Source organism: Tamandua tetradactyla, chromosome 19 (genome assembly GCF_023851605.1).
Source record: "Tamandua tetradactyla isolate mTamTet1 chromosome 19, mTamTet1.pri, whole genome shotgun sequence".
NCBI classification, from domain to species: Eukaryota; Metazoa; Chordata; class Mammalia; order Pilosa; family Myrmecophagidae; genus Tamandua; species Tamandua tetradactyla.
Window position 1 is genome coordinate 33,421,171 of NC_135345.1, and position 21,256 is coordinate 33,442,426.

The following is a 21,256-nucleotide window of genomic DNA, read 5'->3' on the forward strand; positions in this document are numbered from 1 at the left end:
CTCTGTACCCAGAATGAACCAGATGTTCCAAGGAGTTGAGGGGAAAGTTGTTAATCACTTTTTAATACTAAGGAAATTGGAAATAATGAATATTCAGATAGTTTCTAAGATTCTTTTCAGCCCCATAACTCTCCCAAACCTAACACTTTCCCAATTCCTCCAATTACTGAGTGTTCATTCTTAGATTTGTAAGATCCCCAGCAACCCAAAGAAAGCCTGAGCTTTTATTATTTTGGTTTGCGTCCCATATTTTATATGAATACTGCCCGTGATTTTGTTTCCAATGCCCTACTCCACTTTTAACAGAAATAAATCTGAAGAGGTGGTTTCTATTTGAACATTTTTATAGATAGCCAAAGGACAATGGTACATAACCTATAACATCCTTAGAGCCCTCCTACTGTTTTCATTTTGACAAGAGACTTTGTAAGGCAGAGGATTGGGAATTTATTGCTAAATTTGTACAAATATTCTGCATGGGGTAATGGAAAATTTTTATAATGGATGGTGGTGATAGCAGCACATTATTATGAATATAATTTACACCTCCAAATTGTACACTTGAAAGTGGCTGAATGGGAACTTTATGTAGTGCATATGACACCAAATAAATTTTTTTTAAAAAAGATACCACTTTCCTAGCTTATCCATAAGAAGCAAGTCCTCATCTGTTAAAATTTTATTATGAGATTGAAGCAGTTTAGTCACATCTTCAGGCTCCACCTCTAATTCTGTCTCTCCTTATTATGTCTATTGCATTTGTAGTTATTTCCTCCACTGAAGTCTTCAACCTTTCGAAATCATCCATGAAATTGACATCAACTCCCTCCAAATTCCTATTAATGTTGATATTTTGAACTTCCCCCATGAATCACAGATGTTCTTCATGGCATCAACAATGGTGAACCCTTTCCAGAAGGTTTCAATTTACTTTTCCCATATACATAAGAGAAACCACTAACTTCAGCAACTACAACCTTATGAAATATATTTCTTAAATAATAAGACAAAAGTTGAGATGACTCTTTGATCCGTGAGCTAGATAATGAATGCTGTGTTAGCAGGGAAGTAATGAAGATTCATCTCATTGTACATCTCCATCAGAGTTCTCCACTGATTGTCATTAAGCAGTAATACTTTGAAAAGTATCTTTCTTTCTGAACAGTAAGTCTCAGCAGTGAGCTTAAAATATTAAGTAAACCAAGTTGTAAACAGATGTACTGTCATCCTGACTTTGTTGTTCTATTGCTAGAGCACAGGCAGAGTAGATTGAGCATATATGAGCATAATTCTTAAAGGCCCTAGGATTTTGAAATGGTAAGTGAGCATTTGCTTGAACTTAGTGTTACCAGCTGCATTAGCCCCTAACAGGAGCGATACCCTGTCATTTGAAATTTTGAAGCCATGAACTGTTTTTTCCTCTCTAGCTATCAAAGTCTTAGATGTCATCTTCTTCCAATCTGTGGCTATTTCATCTACATTGAAAATCTTTTGTTTGGTGAAGCCACCTTCATCATTGATCTTAGCTAGATCTTCAGGATAACCTGCTGACATTTCTACATCAGCACTTGCTGCTTCACCTTGCACTTTTACGTAATAGAGATTATTTCTGTACTTAAACTGCATAAACTAACCTCTGCTTTCTTCCAAATTTTCTTCTAAAGCTTTTTTGCCATGCCTTCATAGATTCGAAGAGAGTTAGGGCATTACTCTGGATGAAGCTTTGGCTTATAAAAAGGTTGTGACTGGTTGGAAATTCTATCCAGAATTCTAAAATGTCTCCATACCAGCAGTAAGGCTGAGCAAGCATGTGTTCACTGGAGTAGCACTGTTAATTTCCTGCAAGAACTTTTCCTTTGCCTTCACAACTTGGCCTACTCTGTGGCACAAGAGGCCTAGCTTTTGGCCTAACTTGGCATTGGCCATGCCTTCCTCACTTGATTTAATCATCTTTAGCTTTTGATTAAAGTGAGACACATATGACTCTTCCTTTCACTTGAACATTTAGAGGCCACTGTAAGATTATTAATTGACTTAATTTCAATTTTGTTGTATCTCAGGGAATAAGGAGGCTTGAGGAGAGAGAGAGAGATGGGGTAACTGCCCCTTGATGGCTTAGTCAGAACACGCACACATTTATAAATTAAGTCTGCCATCTTACATGGAACATAAGTTTGTGGTGTCCAAAAACAATTATAATAGTAACATCAAATTTCACTGATCACAGATCACCATAACAGTTATTATGAGAAATTTGGAAATATTGTAAGAATTACCAATATCTGGTAAAGAAACATGAAATGAGAACATGCTCGTGGAAAAAATGGCATCAACAGACTTGTTTGAAGCATGGTTGTCATAAAACAACAATTTGTATGGAACGCAGTATCTGAAAAGCACAGTAAAGCAAAGAGCAATAAAACTATGTATGCCTGTATACAGTTATGTTGGATTGCTACTTCTTTGTCTTATTTCCTCATTCTCTCTCGGAAAACCTCCAAAACAAATTAACAGCTCACAAATCCTTGTCTCAACCTTTGCTATCAGAGGAATCAAGCTAAGACATAAAAGAACACATTTACACCTTGATATCAATTTATCAAGGTGTAAATTTATGTAAATTTTATATACATTTATATAAATTGATCAAGGTGCAAATTTATGTAAATTTTATATACATTTACATAAATTGATCAAGGTGTAAATTTATGTAAATTTTATATACATTTATATAGATTGATCAAGGTGTAAACATGATCTTAGAGCCATTGATGGCCAGATTTTCAAAAACAAAGGGAGCATTTTCATTGACTTTAAGGCTATGAATAGGCTCCAAATTGAGGGGAAAAGCAAAAAGGAAGAAATTTTCTATTTGATTATTTTACTCAATGTTAAAAATTTTCAATGATCATATTAAAAAAAATATTAAACTCATTTAAACATGGGTGTCTATAAGATAGCGTAAAAATATATAAGTTGTAAAGTTCTATTGGGAATGCAAAACCAAGGTATCCAGGCGCTATCCGTCAATGTTTACTCCAAACTTTGATGCATATTACCCCAATGAATAGGATTTTGGATTTTAGACAGATTAGTCGAAAAATTATCCAAATCTCTATGTGTTCATATCTGTGATTTGCTTTGAAAATCAAAGAGTAACTTCTGGCTTAATGTGGTAGAAGTGATAATGCTCATGAACTGTAGTAGTATTAATCTTAAATTGTGCTGGAAAGAATTCAGGAAACAAAGTTGGTTGATCCTCACATCCTCAAAAGGCTAAAGGATCAGTTAGTGGCATGTACTGAATCAAAAGCACCATAATACAGCATTTTATGTGTGTGTATAAAATTTCCATGGCTATTTGCTAGCCAGTCAACCAGTACAGAACCATATTAGTTAGAGCAATTACTCACAATTGTTTTTAATAAAAAGAGAGAGAATTGTAAAATGACACTAATAAAATTAATCCTATAGCAGACTAAATAATTCAGCAATAATTACAAGCATTAATCTCACTTTCTCCCCTGATTATGAAACTTCTATCTTGAACTTTTTATCATAATGGGGTGGTAGATTGTCTGCAATGAATTGTGAAAACAGCAGTGACTTTGGCACTGGAGACCTCCCATCAATACTGATAGGTTAAAATGATTCCATTATCTCCTCATCCTGCATAAATGTGTAAGTTATTTCTTTCTACGAAGGAGCAATAATAACTTCTTTTATTCCACTGTGTCAATAAAATCAGATTGTCACAAAGAGATATTTGACACTGGATGTGTAGTCAATCCTCTTCAACTACTAGACTTGCAAATAAAATTCCAATATATCACATATGTTGCTTAAAAGGATCAAATGATATTGCCTACATGAAAAATCCCTACTTTTCAGAAGATATTTTGAACATGTATATTTTTATATATTTCTATGTTTTCTGAGTAGCTAACTCCCTGAGTTCAATGTGGACTATAAAACCATTGGGGAGGTAATATTTCTCTGTGGATTTATAATTTAAAACATCTGATACATGGAGAATAATGAAAAATATGTCTTCTTACAACATATTTAAGAATTACCAAGATGTTTATTTACTCTAATTTCTGCCTCCTATTAAACGGAAAGAAATTTTGAAAGCACTTATTGTTCAACAGAGGTCTAATTTGCAATTTTTCAAATTATCAGTGACTCTCTCTAGTGTGAAATATGTGTTTTGACACTTTGATACAGTTCATTATGTCAGGTTAGCTATATGTTTTATTACTGCATTAATAGCACAACAATCTTGAAGTCAAGACATTTTGAATTGAGCTATGTAGCACATTCTTTCAAAACCACAGGAATACATGAGGCTATAAAATCAGATAAGGATGGTGTCTGTGTTGCGCTGTAGACTCAACAAATGGAAGTCTCCAAAGCTTCTGGTGAGGTCTGTAAAAATTACACAGGCCAAGGCCAATATGTGGTTTCTCATATCAATAACCTTTTTTAAAATGAAAAAATATATAATTGATGAGCACAATGTCAATCCAAAATGACTAGACAAATTTTAGCTGGCCTTTTCTATGGAGAAAATGGAACAATATGTATTTTGAACAGATATTGATGGATCTAAGCATATTATTTTAGAGAGAAAACCTTGATATAAATTTCTTGAAGAACTATGCTCATTGACACAAGTTTGGTGTCATGGACTATTGATTGGTGTCATGGACTATTATTTACCACAAATAATGCATTGACTATTTCATGGTACATGTGCTAACAGCATGCAATTAAAACCAAATCTAATATATGTACAAGTCCTAAAATTTTAGATATAGCTAAAATTTAGGTATAGCTACAATGAAAATTTTGAAAACAAATAGTGCTATAAAAAACAAAGGGTAAACCCTAATGTAAACCATGAACTATAGTTAATAGCACAACTGTAGTATTTTTTCATCGTCTGTGACAAACATACTACACTAATGCAAGATCTTAATAGAGGGAATATATGGAAACTCTGCATTTCTTCACGATTTTTCTGTGGCTCTGAAATTTTTCTAATAATAAAAATTATATATATATATATATACACACACACACACACACACACACAAGCACACACATACATATATACATAACAATGCTTAGGGAATTATTTTCTGCTTTAATAATGTAATATACTTTCAACTAGCAAAGGCAATTCAGTTTAAAGATGCTGATGTGTTTAAATGTAAATGGCTGCTCTCAAGATTTTGGTATTTTTTAGAGTACACAAATCAAATAAAGATTTTATAATCTTTATAAAGTACATTTATTAATACAAAGTACTTACAACCTGTTTAACCAAATCAAATCATGAAATGCTTAATCCAATTACAGTCTCTTCTCACCTTATTTCATATTTTAATATTTAATATATTGCAACTTCTATGAACAAAACCATAAAGTTAAATGCTAGTTGCTAATGGTAATATTTTTTGGATAATATAGACCTTCATTTTTCATCAATTACATAAAAAAGAATGATTGTGATGTTTCATGAAAGTCATGTTTATAAAATTTCTTATGTAAAATTTATGTTGCATTAAACATTTAACTGCTTTTAATAATCCAATTTACAAGATTCCTGAGTTTATTTTTCACTGTATTTTATTGTATTTCCTGCATATAAATTAACAACTTCATCTACTTTGAAAATGAAGTCCCTCTGTTTTACAGAAAGTAAATCAGATTTGACCAATTGGTATGAAGATAAACATGGATTTTGCCAATTAGATAGTATGGTGGGGATATCCATTCTTAAAAAATATATGTAAAGTCTAAGAAGATGAAAATATTTGGTCCAAAAATATTATACTGGCCTAGGAAAATAGAAGTTAAATATTTAAAAATATTTCTCACAATTGATTAAATCGGCAAACAAGCTGTCATGGCATGAAACAAATAATAAAACATATAATTACTAGCTTTTCTAGAGCTTTTATTGTCATTAAATGAACACTGATCATAGTTATACAGAATGAATACAAGTCCTTTTGTATGTCAGTTGATTTATAATTATCTTTAACTTAGTGGAAGGAAAAACTAATGAATTTTTAATTTCTTTGATCACTAAAAGTTACTTCTCAGTGATATATCAGCATTTGGTACTTGATTTATATTCTGGGATGAGTTTAAAGAATGCAGTGGCTCTTCATTAACAATCTTCCTTCTCTAATAAAAATAAGAATCCTAGTAAAAGATTGATGATGAGCCCTCTCTAATTTTAACAATAAATACTTTTCGTCATGGATTTAGAAAATAACTTCACCAATCTCTTTTAAAGATTTATTTATTGCTTAATAATTATCAGTATTTAGTATAGTTTCCATTTCATTAAACTATTTTAATTATTGATAATATAATCCATATGATTTTTGTTTTTACTATTTAGAGCTATATTGCCATAACAATGTTTTTAAAATATCAGTTAACATGTCTACATTGCAAACTACGATTGGTCATTCATAATAGTCTTTTTATCGCAAAATATATCAAATTAGGAAAAATACTGTAGGGAAAGTGAAATAGAAATATATGCTTACAAATATAAATACATATTTAAAGGAAACTACTGTTAAATTAGAATCTGTTTTCATATATATTTTACATGGATAATGGTGCTTGTCAAATAACTATATTAAAAGAATGATTTAGCACTTTTATTTTTAGATGTCTATATTAATACTCTGCAAACTGCATTCTTTAAAACAAAAATTCAGAATCTGCCTTATGCCAGGCTCTGGACTGTGAGCCAATTCACAGCAAAAATCAAAACAGAATGTATACTCTCATTAAGCAGATACTTTATCAGGATATAGAGTAAAAATTTACCAGACTATGGATTAATTATTATATAGGTCTTTGTAAAAGTCTTATAGCAGCAGGGAGGTGTGAAGAAATAAAACTGCTAAAAATCATTATAGCAATATTGTTGCTGTAGTGAATTATTTATTTTACATACATTGTGATCATATATGGTCTTTTATTTGTACTTTACATCATATAATGATGAATATGAATGAGGGTATTGTACAACTTTATGATAACAGGGTATTCGTTAACTTGTAACAAATCATAATATACATAACAACTATTGTCTTGGAGTTTGGCAATTTTTTTATGTATCATTCTAAGTGTTGTTGATACATTTTCTTATTAAACAAATATTCATCAAAGAAATATAGTACTGAACTATTTAGCCTAACTAATAAAATGTGTAGAAATATTATGTTAGTATATGTAGTTAATTCATTACCTGTATGCTTTGCCTCCTTGATGTGAATCAATTCCAAGAAGAATTTCTCAAAATAACATTAGAAGTGCCTCCAGTCAGAAAATGAAGAAATATGAGTTTCACTCTTCTGAATGAAATGTGGAACGTCTTAACCAGTAATCAGTAGTTTGCCTTTCAAGCATATATGTGCATATGGGTGTGTGTATGTAAGTTTGGGGTACATGGGTACATATAAATATATGCATATGTGTTACTTAAATACACCCTTTTTCTTTGTGGTAACTAAGGATTTCAGTAATATCTCCTGTTCCTCTCCTTTATTTTGACTCTCAACTTTATATCAGCCTTGTACCTCAAAGAATCACAAATTGCTTCTATTTCTGAAAGTATTGGGGGGAACATGTAGGAAAGGTGGATGGCATATTTTCAGGAATGAAGTTACAAAGCATTTCTTTGAGAGAGATGACTTTTATCATGATTATTTTACTGAGAAATTCTACATCATCAAAATTCCATCATTTTGATGATATACGATAGGAATAAAACATGATGATGACCATGATGATGTATCTGTGAGTCATAATAAATCATCTCAATGATATCTCTGAAATGATTTATCAGGAAAGTACATCACTATGGTGGCATTGCACTAATGTTGAAGTGCCAGGAAGAACACATCCCTCAGACTTAAAATCCTTATTTTAATAATACATGTTTTATGTTTCATAAGCTTATTTTTATGAGAAATGAACTGCATTGTATGTTAGGCTGGGTGAACAAAGAACACAGCAAATTGAAATGTTAAATGTCTGTTTTTTATAATCATGGAAAATATTATTTATATAAAGAAAGATGCGAGTGCAAAAATCACAGAAGATATTCAGTCATTTCCGGGAATACTTTGTCACTGTTCCCATAAGCCAACTGAATGTAAATAGTTAACATTGTGTCCCAGACTTCCAGTTACTTTTTGTTATCTCCCACATTTGGTAGATTGAGCTTATCTGATTTCACAATTATGATATGTAAAAGTTGAACCTGGACATCCAAACATAGATGCCCAAAATGAAATTGTGATTCCTAAGTGATAGGTTAACTTAAGTGTTCTCTTGGTTCTCTCAGGGCTTGAAAATAAATAAATAAAAGCAAGCACCAAACGACATTCATGTTTTTACTTAATTTAAAGCAGAATATATGACTCACCTGGATGGGAGCCTTAAATTGCCAAATTGCTGAAACCAATGCCGCTCTGTGGTTTATCTTAATACACCCTAGTTGTAGCTGAAATTTTGCTAATTCATGAAAAGCTATCAGAGAGATTGTCAAGACTTTCATTGTGTTGGATAGGGAAGGAGATGTACTAGTTGGTGAAATATTTTCCACTTTTGGAAAGTATCTTGGAACTATAAAAATTGTGGAATTATATGACTTTTGCTAAGTGCCATTGATGAACCACTAAGTGAAAATGGCAGACTCATATCTGTTATCCAGAAAATGTAAAGGAATATGTGGAAGAGTCTCTTTGGTAGAATTTGCAGAGACATTCATCTCCTGAATCCACAAGAGAGACAGCTGAAGACCAGGTAAAGGACTTAGATCTCAAGCACAGTAGCCTGTTAATCTGAGCTAAGGAATGCAAAACACAATGAATCATAAATTTAGGTGATGACAGCAGCGATCTATTTTTAAATGGATGTGGCCAACTAATATTGAGCTTAAGCACACAGCGCCTCAGAGAGGTAAGCCAGAATAACAGTAGTGAAGGTATCCTTTTAGTCAGAATTTTAGGAACAGCTCCGGGTCATGACTCAAGATAGTGGTAGCTTGGGATTGTGGGCAGTGATAAATGGCTTTGCTTTTACTACAGGAAAATCAGGGAGAAAAAGAGCTTGGGAAGAGATATGTTAATGGACATACTAGATAGAACACAATGTGTTGGTGTATTTGTACTTCACAATAATGCCCTTTTCTACAGGATACAACTATAGAAGAGCATGAATTCCATGATGACAAATGATTGAGCTAGAAGTTGTGAGCCATGCTCTGATATCATTACTTGCATATAGAGCTTAATAAAAGAGTGGATGAAATCTCAGAAATTGAGGTTAAACCTCAACCCAACAGCAAGGGTTCCCTCTACTCAATTTCATCCAACTATTGTTACTGATGACTATCCAACCTTCCATCAACAGATCAATATTGAACCTCAGTGTGCTGACATACCTTAAGGAAACCAGTGATCCACTATATGTCAGGCTGATTACATCAGAAATATATTTTCTTGGACGAGGAACTTATTGTCGCTGGAACTGACAGCCATTTCAGGTAAGAGATTTTCTTTCCGAAATACACTGCTTCAACCAACACTTTATCTTAGCCCTTATAGAGTCTCTAATCTTCTAGTTTGGAATCTTGCATAACAGTTTCCCAGGCAAAAGCTGTGGGTATATGGCTATGGCATCCATAGGTTATAGTATATATTGTATGATCCAGATGCCTCCTTCCTGATAGAGACCTGCACAGACTTTGAAATAGCTTTATGAAGGCACAGTTGAAATATAAGCTTGGAAATGAGATCATGAGAAGATGGCATGTCACCTCTTAGAATATGGAAGACACCAACAAACAATATATGAAGTTGTGGCACTGTAGGTAGATACATGGGTACAGAAACAAAGAATAGTGGGATAAGTGGCACTGACTACCACTTCCAGCTTATAGTGACACATTTGGACAATAAATGCTTTTTTTTCCCTCCTACACTTTATACTTTATGGTATTTGAGGTACCAGGTTTTAAGAATAGGGGCACTTCCACCCAGACATATAGTGAAGGATATTACTTAAACATAACGCTTCAGCTGCTGTTTGGGCATTAGGTCTCCTTCTGCCTGTCAACCAGCAAGCAAAGAAAAGATTACCATATTGATAGTAATAATGCCCCCTTGGTCATAAAGATGAGGTGAGGCTACTGAGACATAATGGAACAGAATGAAATTTTGGCACCCAAATGACCTATTGGGTCATAACTTGATACTTCCATGACCAGTTTTATCCTCTCCTCTTCCTTTAATTATTGCTATTTTTTTTTGTCCTTCCTTCCATGCCTCATAAGAGTATGGTAACCAGCAGCTCATATCCAACAGGAATTAGAATTTATATCATGTAAAAACAAGCCATTTAGACTAGTTGATGTATGAGCAAAATTGGGGCTCCAAGAGTGGAGAAAGAGAAAAATAATGAGCATCTGGGTCTCCGAAACAATTTCTGCAGTGGGGTACATAAGTAATCCTACTGACTGTTTTCTCATAAGCTTTTCACCAAATTGTGGCATTTAGAATTTTAGATAAATTTGCTCTGGATGGAGTGAACTCAATGTGAGAAGTGTCTCTGTGGGGTAGCCTGCAAGTGTATGCTGTTGGTGTTCCACTCATGAGTCTAGCACTTACACCCTCCACTAGCTAACCCTCTTCTGAAGACTATCCCTATAGCAAACAGAAGTCATCTTGACAGGAGACCAGCAGACATAGGGAACAGGGGCTACCTTCCTTGCCTCAATGCTGGGCCAGTTCTATGGTGCTAATCATGGTCCAGAGTATAAACAACAGGAATGTATTGTCTCATATTTGGGGAGATTCTTGATTTGTTAAAGCTGCCAGAATGCAATATACCAGAAGTGTGCTGGCTTTCATAAAGGGAATTTATTAAGTTACAAATTTATAGTTCTAAGGCCATAAAAATGTCCAAATTAAGACATCCAGAGAAAGATATCTTGATTCAAGAAAGGGCTGATGATGTTCTGGGTCTCACTGTCAGCTGGGAAGACACATGACAATGTCTGCTAGCTTTCTTTTTTGGCTTCTTATTTCAAAAGGCTACCCAGGAGGTGTTTTTCTTCTGCATCTCCAAAGATCTCTTGTCTTTGTCAGCTCTGAAGTTTTTCCCAAAATGGTTCCCCGTTAAAGGACTCCAGTAAGTGACCCCACTTTGAATGGGAGGAGACATATCTCCATGGAAACCAACTGATCAAAAGGCCCCACCCCCAATTAGGTTGGTCACATCTCCATGGAAACAACTTGATCAAAAAGGTCCCAACCAACAATATTGTATCAAGATTAAAGACTGGTTTTTCTGGGCTACACAACAGTTTCAAATCAGCACACAAGGCTAAGATTCCAAAGTCAAGGCTTCAGCCAGGTCGTGTTTTCTCCCACAAATGCGTAGTGTTCCACTGATTACTTGCCATAATTCTTGGGGTTCTTTGGCTTGCATGTCTGCCTCCTGTCACATGGCAATCTTTCTTTCTTTGTATCTGTTTTTCTGGTTTCCTATGACTTCTGGTTTCTGGTTCCTCTGGCTGCATCTCTAAGTGCCTCTCTAAATAAGGCCTCTACTCATATGGTTTAAACCCCATCCCTATTCAATTTGACGATACCTAATGGGATCTTAGAAGATCCTATTCACAAATGAGTCCACCTTTTTACATGATAACGAATCTTTGGAGTCTTTTTACAAAAGAATTCATACCCACAGAAACAGGGATTAAGATTATGAATATGCCTTTTGTTGGTGTATATAATTCAAACTAAACAGTGTACAATAGCACAAATAAATAATATTGGTTGTCATAAGGATGACATAGTAAATGAAATGACGAGTTATATTATGATATGAACATTAATTCAATAGGAGTATAGAAAGTTTTAGATTTTGGCAGATATCTGAATGAAATGAAGGTGGGTCCAGGGAGTTTTCTGGGAATGAGTGACCAAAGTGACAAATTTAATAATAATAAATTGTTGTGATATTTGCCTTCTTTTCATATGTGAGAAAACAGCAAATTGACATGAATGGCAGGTGTGGAATAAATGAAGGAGGATTAGATGGTATAGTAAAAATGTTGTGTGTGGTAAGTGACTAATAGATAGGCTTAATTACTCTATTATATACAATAGATAGAGTAATATTATCCATTATTAAATATGAGGACTTTTTAAACACTGTTAGAATTTATTTTTAAAATGTACCAGTATATATAAATGTTATCTACCACATCAAAATGTGAAATAGTTCTAACTAAAACAGCTAAAGGCAGAGGGTCTGGAATGGGAAATGTCTAAAAGTATTCACTTTAGCAGTGTGCCACATGCATCCATCTGGGAGATTAATTATGCCTCTTCATAGGTACTTGTCAGAGAATTCCAGATGTAGAAGGCAAAGAGCCTCAGGTTGAATATATTTTGTATGAGTTCATCATATTAAATAGTTACCTAGTATTAACTCATTCAAGAAGCCGTCACTGAACATTTCCTAAATTGATTCAAACTGGAATCTTGTCTTCAGGGAAATTTTAGGCTGCAATATTACACAAAGAAACAAACGTGCACTAATAAGATAGTTCAGGAGAATACACTGGGACTGTTCTTGCTGTATTAAAATGAAATTTAAGAAAATTTTAAAAATTATATACCAGGAAATTGAATAATTTGAAGTAAACAAAGTATAAAATTTTGTGATTCACCTCAAAATGATGTGAATTTATCAATGAACTTTTTTTTAGCTTTTTCCTAAAATTTCAAGGGGTGGGAACTGATTTAGTTTGATTACAAATGCATAGTTAGCACCTAATTTTTCACACCACTGCACATATTATCTTGCCTTCCTTTCTGAAGACCTTGTTCAGTTGTGGAAGAAAACACTTTAAAAAATGATGATTAAACACTGAAATATTGACTTTTTGATAACACATAGAACTCCTATTTTTCTTTTTAGAATTTATTCTTTGAAGATATTCAATCTTAAATAATTTACAGACCTGTGGTACTTTATTGCTAGAAAATAATTGAAAAATAAGTTGCCTGAATTGCTATTAAAGTAGTTTCCATTATTGCTGTCTTGTCAACAATCTTGGAAGTATGCTATTTAATTTTTAAGGAATTAATAATTTTAATGTCATATTTTATTAGGTCATATTAAAGGTGTGTTATATTAAAAATATACTCTGAATGTGGTACAGGATTCATATAAAGAGAACAGATGAGAACCTCAAGGTCAAAAATCAGGTCTTAATAAGAACAGAGTTTTTCAAAGCTTTCTTAACTCTTCAGTTGAATTCCCAGATGTTCTAGTTTTGCAAAGGCAGTAAAAAGGGCAAAAAGAGGTTATTGCTTTCAGAGTTTATATATATATTGAGGATGATTTTATTGATGCTACTATTTTTAGTTATGTTCTATATAAGTTAAAGATAATGGTGACTTCTATTCACCTTTATTTTGATTATATATATATTTCTATAACTGCATAACTAAATATGTAACTCTATATATAGTTACACACAAATAGTTATAGTTTTGTGAGTACAGTTTTGAATTGTATGAATTATGCATTTTAAACTAAATAATGAAGAATTAAATATTATGTACAAGAATAGGAAGTCATTTCCAGAAATGGCTGATGGGAATGTATAAAAATAGTATATCAGGCTGAGCATAGCATCACATTTGAATGTCAAATAAATAAATTGACAAGCTATACAAATTACAGTGAATATAAATTGCTTTACCAAGTACAGATGACACCATCACCTGAGAAACAAATTTGTAAGTTATACATAAAAAATTCACATTAGATTTTGGCATCATTATTTCTCAATATTCCCAGTTGCACAAAGGAAAATAATCAAATTAATAATTTTACTTAAACACACAATTGGTGTTGTTGCTTATGTATGTGTCTGCATGTGTCTGTATCAAAGTTCTCTTACAATTTCTGCATTTCTAATTCAAGAAAAAACATTTAGAGCCATTGCAAATGATTAAAAAATATTCAGCCTGTTGAGTTTGCTTCTTAACATAGACAGTGGCTTCCACCAGTCACTAACCGAACCCTAGAAACCTATGCTTTTGTGATTAAAGTCCTATATTCCTTTCCTTTCAGAAGGTAGAAAACATATAAAGTGAGGGTAATGATAATTAAATATGTATATTTTTTGGAAACAACAGTTTCTGTTGTTGTCATAACTTTTGCTTTAATAATAAAGAATTAAAAAATGGCAGTAATTTATTATGTTCCTAAATCCATGTTATAAAAGCTTGAAGAAACAAAGTTTTAATTTTGTCCTGAAAATCATGAACAGAGAAGGAGTGCCAACCCCCTGCTAACAAAATGCAATTGAAAAAGAAAGAAAGTCGAGAAGACAGAGTAAAGAGAGAGAGAGAGAATCAAGCAGCAAAATTGAAGTAGGGTAATGACACTACCTTTGGAATAAGCTTTCAATTACACATTAATTATTCTGCTTTGGGTACCAAGGTGAAATTTGTTCAACAGGATTTCATATGCTATAGAAAGACAAAACTACACTGTCTCCGTATAATAGTATATTAAGTGGGCAAGATTTCATTTTACTTTATACTAAAATAAATGATAATTTGGGTACATTTAAAATGTAAATGATATATTTATTTAGCACCTGAAATCTCTAAATAGGTGAGGTCCCCCATAGAGTAAAGGTGTGAAATTGCTCGGTATGAAGTAATGTTTCCTTTCTAAATACAGATCCACTCTGTACTCTCAAAATATTCTATCAGAAAACAGAATATTAATAGTCAGGAGAGAATATTTTGAGAAATGTCAAAACGTTATTTTTTCAAAATTGGATTTACTATTTGTTAATAATTAAAGATACTCTGTAACTTGCATGTAGAAAATGAATGTTAAAGTGATAAGTCATAAATTGAGCAATCCATACTGAATAAAACAATGATGCTTTTTAAAGTTTTCTATTAAACATGCAATGCAGTAATGACACACCATGTTTGTAATACTGGCAGAATCAAATTAAAGCAAAGAATTGCATTTAAATTCATTGATTTGTTCAGAAAGTATACTTGTTTAAAAGAATATTCTTTAAAAGCAGGAGTTTTCAAAATTCAATTGAAATAATAGCAAAGTAGCCTAAAATTTCCTTCTAAACAAACTCCACTATTTTCAGAAGAGCTATATGTACTACCATTAAAAGATATTTAAATCATAGTTTCATTAGAAATTAATTATCATAACAGTTTTTAGAAAACAGATTTCACCATTTTGGGCACAGTGCTTCTGCTTTAATCCTTGGCTTTAATTTTTTTGTCCTTGATTTCTGTGGCGCAAAGTTGAAAGGATGTAGACAGTGATTAATATAATCTGGATTCTAATTCCTCCTGGATAGAACTGCTTCTGACTCATTGTATTAAATCTTCTCAGAAACATGCAGGTGATTATTTCCTTCCAAAAATGAAGTCAAGGTCAATGAAAGCCTGATAATATGCATGGATTTCATTTATGAAATATCATACAGTTTCATAGCATAAAGCTATGTTACACAGAGAATAGATAGAAGCGAATTATCCATAACCAGCCATGGAAATTTTCATTTTCATATAAAGAATATATAAGCACTACATAGTGGCCCCAATGTCTTTGCTTTAGAAAGACTTTTCTTAGAGTAAAGTATGTCATCAAACAATCACCAGCTTTATTCTTCTATATTAAATGCTTAGTTTTTGATATTATGTTTTAGCTCAGTTATGAAAGCAACATATGTTACCTCTGAAGTACAAGTACAGGTGGGCAGTGAGGACATTAATTATAAAAACTATAGTTTTTAATACTATAATTTAATTTATCATGCATGTTTTCCAACCATTATGTCAAGTAAATATAACGTAGTTCAATTTGTAAGATAAATTTACTTTGAGTTATGTTAAAAATCAAAGCTAGTTTGCATATTAAGACTCTTAAAGAAAATGAATTCATTAAAAGTTTATTTTATTTTTCAATACAAGGGGCCTACAGTTAATGGGAAGTTATCAAACATAGTTCATATAATTATGATTCCTGTCATCAGAAATAAAAAAATATCTAGCATTTACTGAGTGCCAGGCACAGTTCTAAGTGTTTATAACAATGTTCCCAACTAGTCATCAGGTAATAACTTATTTTCCCCATTTGCGTATGAAGACACCGAAACTCAGAAATATTCACGTAGCTACCACATGGTGGAGCGGGTTTAAATATCTCTACCTGTATGCTTCACTACCTCTCCATGTGACCTTTGGATTAAGTTTCCATTTTTTGATATAGTCTAATAAATCCTTAAGACTATGGTATATACATAGACAGTAAATTTTATTTCCTTTTTTCAACTTAAGAAGTATTTGGTATAGCCTTTATCTTCCTCTGTTTTTAAGGATGACTCATTTTTCTCTGGTAATGTACATGTTACTTGGTAAAAGTCCTGGTAGGCAGAGCTGTTACTAACCTTAACACACTGATTAGCTATTGTTGATAGAGATGACCCTGATTTCTCAGTGTCCAAGGGCTACTAGGTGACAGACTTTTTTGTTTGTTTGTTTGTTTATGTCTTTTAGGTGACAGATATTTTGAATATCATTCTTCATATTGGCCATAATATTTCAAATCTTTATCTTGCCTTTTGGAGTCTTGAGGCTAGATAAATAGAGAGAATATTGTTACAATGAAAACCTAAAATTAAATTCTATATAGCCTTTTAAATATCAACTACAAAGAAAAGTATAATTGTGCTAAATATGTTTGTTATTATGTATATTAATGGTATAAAATGTATGAAATATTTAACTTAAAAATATTAATTAATATATAATTAATTTCCATAATGATAGTAACTACATTTCTTTCATAAAACTTGCCTGTTACATGACTTATTTTTCATTAATTATTTAATGATTCAAGGTTGATATTTAAGGACTATTGTTAGTATTATTAGTATTTTAAATAAACAAACATATTGCATACTGCAATATGAATGATTAGAGATTCATTCATTTACTTGATGACACTTTTGAAAGACAAGCTTTATTTTTCTCAGCATTGAAAAGCAGTTTGCACTTGTGGGTTTTTGCACCCCATCTTAAACCCAAGGCCTTACTCAGAGAATTCTTGTAGTCCCAACAAAGTTTCTGCATACAAGTTGAAGTTGTTTTCTTAACCCTCAGATTAAATTTATCCTAGGATTTATGCATCACATTGGCCAGAATTTTATTTGAATGAACACAAATTTAAAATAATATTTTGTTTTACCACTTAACCAAAATATCAGTGTAGGACACACCATGGTATTCATTGAATTATTTATTTAAATATGATTAAAAAGAAAGCTTTTATTTTCCATACATGTTACTAGAATAATTTTTAAAAAAAAAACATCAACTGTACAACACGGTGAACCTTAATGTAAGCCATGGGCTATATACTCAATAGTACAGCTATTAAAATATTCTCTCATAAGTTGTGACAAATGTATCAAACTACATCAAGGTATTAATAATGGAGTGGTATATGGGAGCTCCATATTTTATGCATGCATTTTATGTAAACCTGCAACTTCTCTAAAAGAAAAAAGGAAATTTAAAAACAACCTACAGTATGAAAGAAAATATTTGGAAACCACCTGTCTAGTAAGGTCTTAATATCCAGAGTATTTAAAAATCCCTACCAACTCAACAATGAAAAGACAATTGGCCCAATCAAAAAAACGGGGGTAGTGCAATGGTGGTTCAGTGGTAGAATTCCTGCTTCCCATGCCAGGATTTCTGGTGTCTGCCCATGCAAAAAAAAAAAAAAAAATAGGCAAAGGGTTTGGGTTTGAATAGACATTTCCCCATGGAATATATACAAAGGTCTCATAAGCATATTAATATGTTCAACATCCTTAGCCATCAGGGAAGTACAAATCAAAACCACGATGAGATACCATTCACACACACTATAATGGCTACTATTAAAAAAACAAAAGCAACGACAAAAATAGCAAGTGTTGGAGAGAGAGAGTGGAGAATCAGATATTTTGCTTGTTAATGGGAGTGTAGAATGACACTGCATCTGTGGAAAGCATTTTAATGGTTCCTCAGAGAGTTATATATATATAATTACTACATGACCTGTGGATCATACTTCTTGGTTTATAGCCCAAAGGACTGAAAACAGGGATTCAGATATTTGCACACTGATTTTCATAGCAGCATTTACAATTTCCAAAAATATGCACGCACCCTAAGAGTCTTTCAAGAGATGATTTGATGAAAGAAAAACACAAATATTGTATCATATCATTGATACAATATAATTGCACTACAGAATTCATGGAGTCATAAATTAGAGTACAGATTAACAAGGGTTTGGGTCAGAGTAGAGGATGGAAAATTTAATGCAATAAGGATAGAGTTCTGTTTTGGCTGATGGAAAAGTTTTGGTAATGGATGGTGATTGTGTTGGTTTGAATCTGTGGTGGACCCCAGAAAAGCCATGTCCTTTTATACTTATTCAATATTGCTGGATGGGAGCTTTTTGACTGATCCCAAGGAGATGTAAACCACCCAATTGTGGGTGATAACTGTTGATTAGGTAGCATCCATGGAGTTATGACTCGACCCATGGGTCTTAAATAGTTTCCTACAATCCTTTAAAAGAGGAAACATTTTGGAGAGAGTCACAAAGCAGAGATACCATGCAGTCAGAGACTTTTGGAGATGAAGAAGTAATATGCCCTCTGGGGGAGCTTCATCAAGCAAGAGGCCTGGAGAGAATGCTAGCAGACATCACCATGTTTGCCTTGTGCCTTTCCAGTTGATAGAGAAACCCTGAACTTCATTGGCCTTCCTTGAGTGAATGTAACCTCTTGTTGATGCCTTATTTAGACATTTTTATAGATTTGCTTTGATTGGGACATTTTCATGGCCTGAGAACTGTAAATGTACAATTTAATAAATCCCTCCTTCTTTAAAGCCATTCTGTTTCTGGTATATTGCATTCCAGCAACTAGCAAACTAGAACAATGGTGACAGTAGCACAACATTTTGAAACTAACTCTTGGGAATTATATACCTTGAACGTGGTTAAAATGAGACATATATATATATATATATATACACACACACACATACAATTATAATATATATTTTTAAAAACATGTTCTGTACAACATAAACAGTGGCTCCTTTTTTCAACTAGGGACCATGCATAATATTATAATCATAATAATATTGTTTATTAAAGTAAATTGTAAGTAACAGGGAAAATTTCCTGTGGTAGGGGATACAGGGAAACTGAATTTTATCTATGCTTTTTCTGTAAAACTATAACTTCTTTAATAATAAAAAACATAAATAATACTATTTGGAAGAAAATTTACCTTTTGCTCTGAGCAAAAACATGTGAAATAACCCATACCAAGAAATACAACAGGAACATGTTGAGAATATGTCTTTTTAAATTGGTTTTTGTCAGAGAATTCAGGATGTGTAGTCAATAAAGGATGACAGAGACAATAAAGTGCATCCAGTATAAGCAGAGATGTTTATCACATAGGCACACACACATAGAACTCACAAAAATAAATACAATTTTGCACTTCCTTTTGTCTTAGTACTATATCTTTAAGCATTTTATCATGATGATTAATTTCAAAGTTTTATAATGTCTGTTATTGTTTTTATCCTTAGACATTTTTTCCCTCTCAAATTCAAAATACCTGAGAAAAACTTTTGCAACAAATACATCCAGAATATATTTTCACTGGTTACAATTTCATTCTAATATTCATGAGTTTTCATTTCTGTTTTACTGTTCTATCACAAGTATAACTAGCTCAAAATTATCATGGTAGCAAGGTGATAATATGTATGTTTCTGAAATTGAGTTACATGGGCACCTGGAAGTCAGTAGAAATCATCTTGAATTCCAGGAATTCTTAACTATTGCTATTTCTAAAATTATAATAAATAAGTACATATATTTGTCACACATATCAATATGTGTCTTTGAATATCTCACTGACTCAAATTATATATTTCAGAGGAGTTTTCTTCCTTATGGTTCTTTTGGCCTCCAAATAACTTTTTAAGTGTCTTAAGTCTAATCATTTTCCAAGGAGTACCACTTAAATTTTAACAACATAATGAGAAGAGGTCATTAACTTCATACTCAATGTAATCATTCATACCAGGTGAATTCCCAGTATTGTTTTGGTGTCCTGGAGGTATTAAGGCTTTTTCATACTATAAACAGAAACAGTTGAGCAAGAAGTCAGCCAGCATATAGCACGCAGAATTGAAAGCACAAGCAGGTTAACAAACATTTGCTACAGTGTTCAGTGTTATAGACCCATTTTGAGTAATATTTTATGTCAGCAACATAGAACATTAGTTGCAACATTATCATAATATGTTTTACTGATTTTTTTTTGTTTCTTACTTTTAAGTTGAAAATTTGCAATGATTTTGCAGTTTAATAAAATGATGTAAGCATTAAAATTTAGCTCTAATTCTATGTGTACATATTCATATACTGTTAGAGTATACTTTCCAAATAAACATCTAGGAATTTTTTTTTTCATAAAATTTAGCAGGAGACAATTATATATCAAAATGAAAGGGCAATATTGTCACATTTTATTATAAGTATCTATTCATGCTCCTTCTCTCAAAGACAACTTTCCTCATAGAAAAATATAAACTATTTGAATATTAATATTTTAATATCATTTAATAAGAATTATAATCAATAACTTTTTTATTTATGTTTTCTTAAAAATTGAGTCCTCACTTTTGAGTAAAGTTAGTTTTACTCTCTAAACGTTATTGGCTTGATTTCTGTTTAAGTGAAGTATAAGTGTTAAAGAAATGGTGACATTTATAAAATAATAACCTTTGATTTTATCTATTTTAAACTGATTAACTTTTTATAAAGTATAAATTTTGAAAAATGGTGTTGAGCTTGAATTTTAACGTCTTCTAGTATTATATAATTTTTCAATTATTTAAAAACATCGGAGGCAAAAAAGACGGAAACTAGTGAGATTCAACTAAAAATTTTCCCTGCTTCAAGTAAAAAGAGGAGTTTATTTTAATGAAATTAATTTAATGAAAATAAGATAGAGATTATAATTTTCCAGGAATGGCTACAGAATTAATATAGT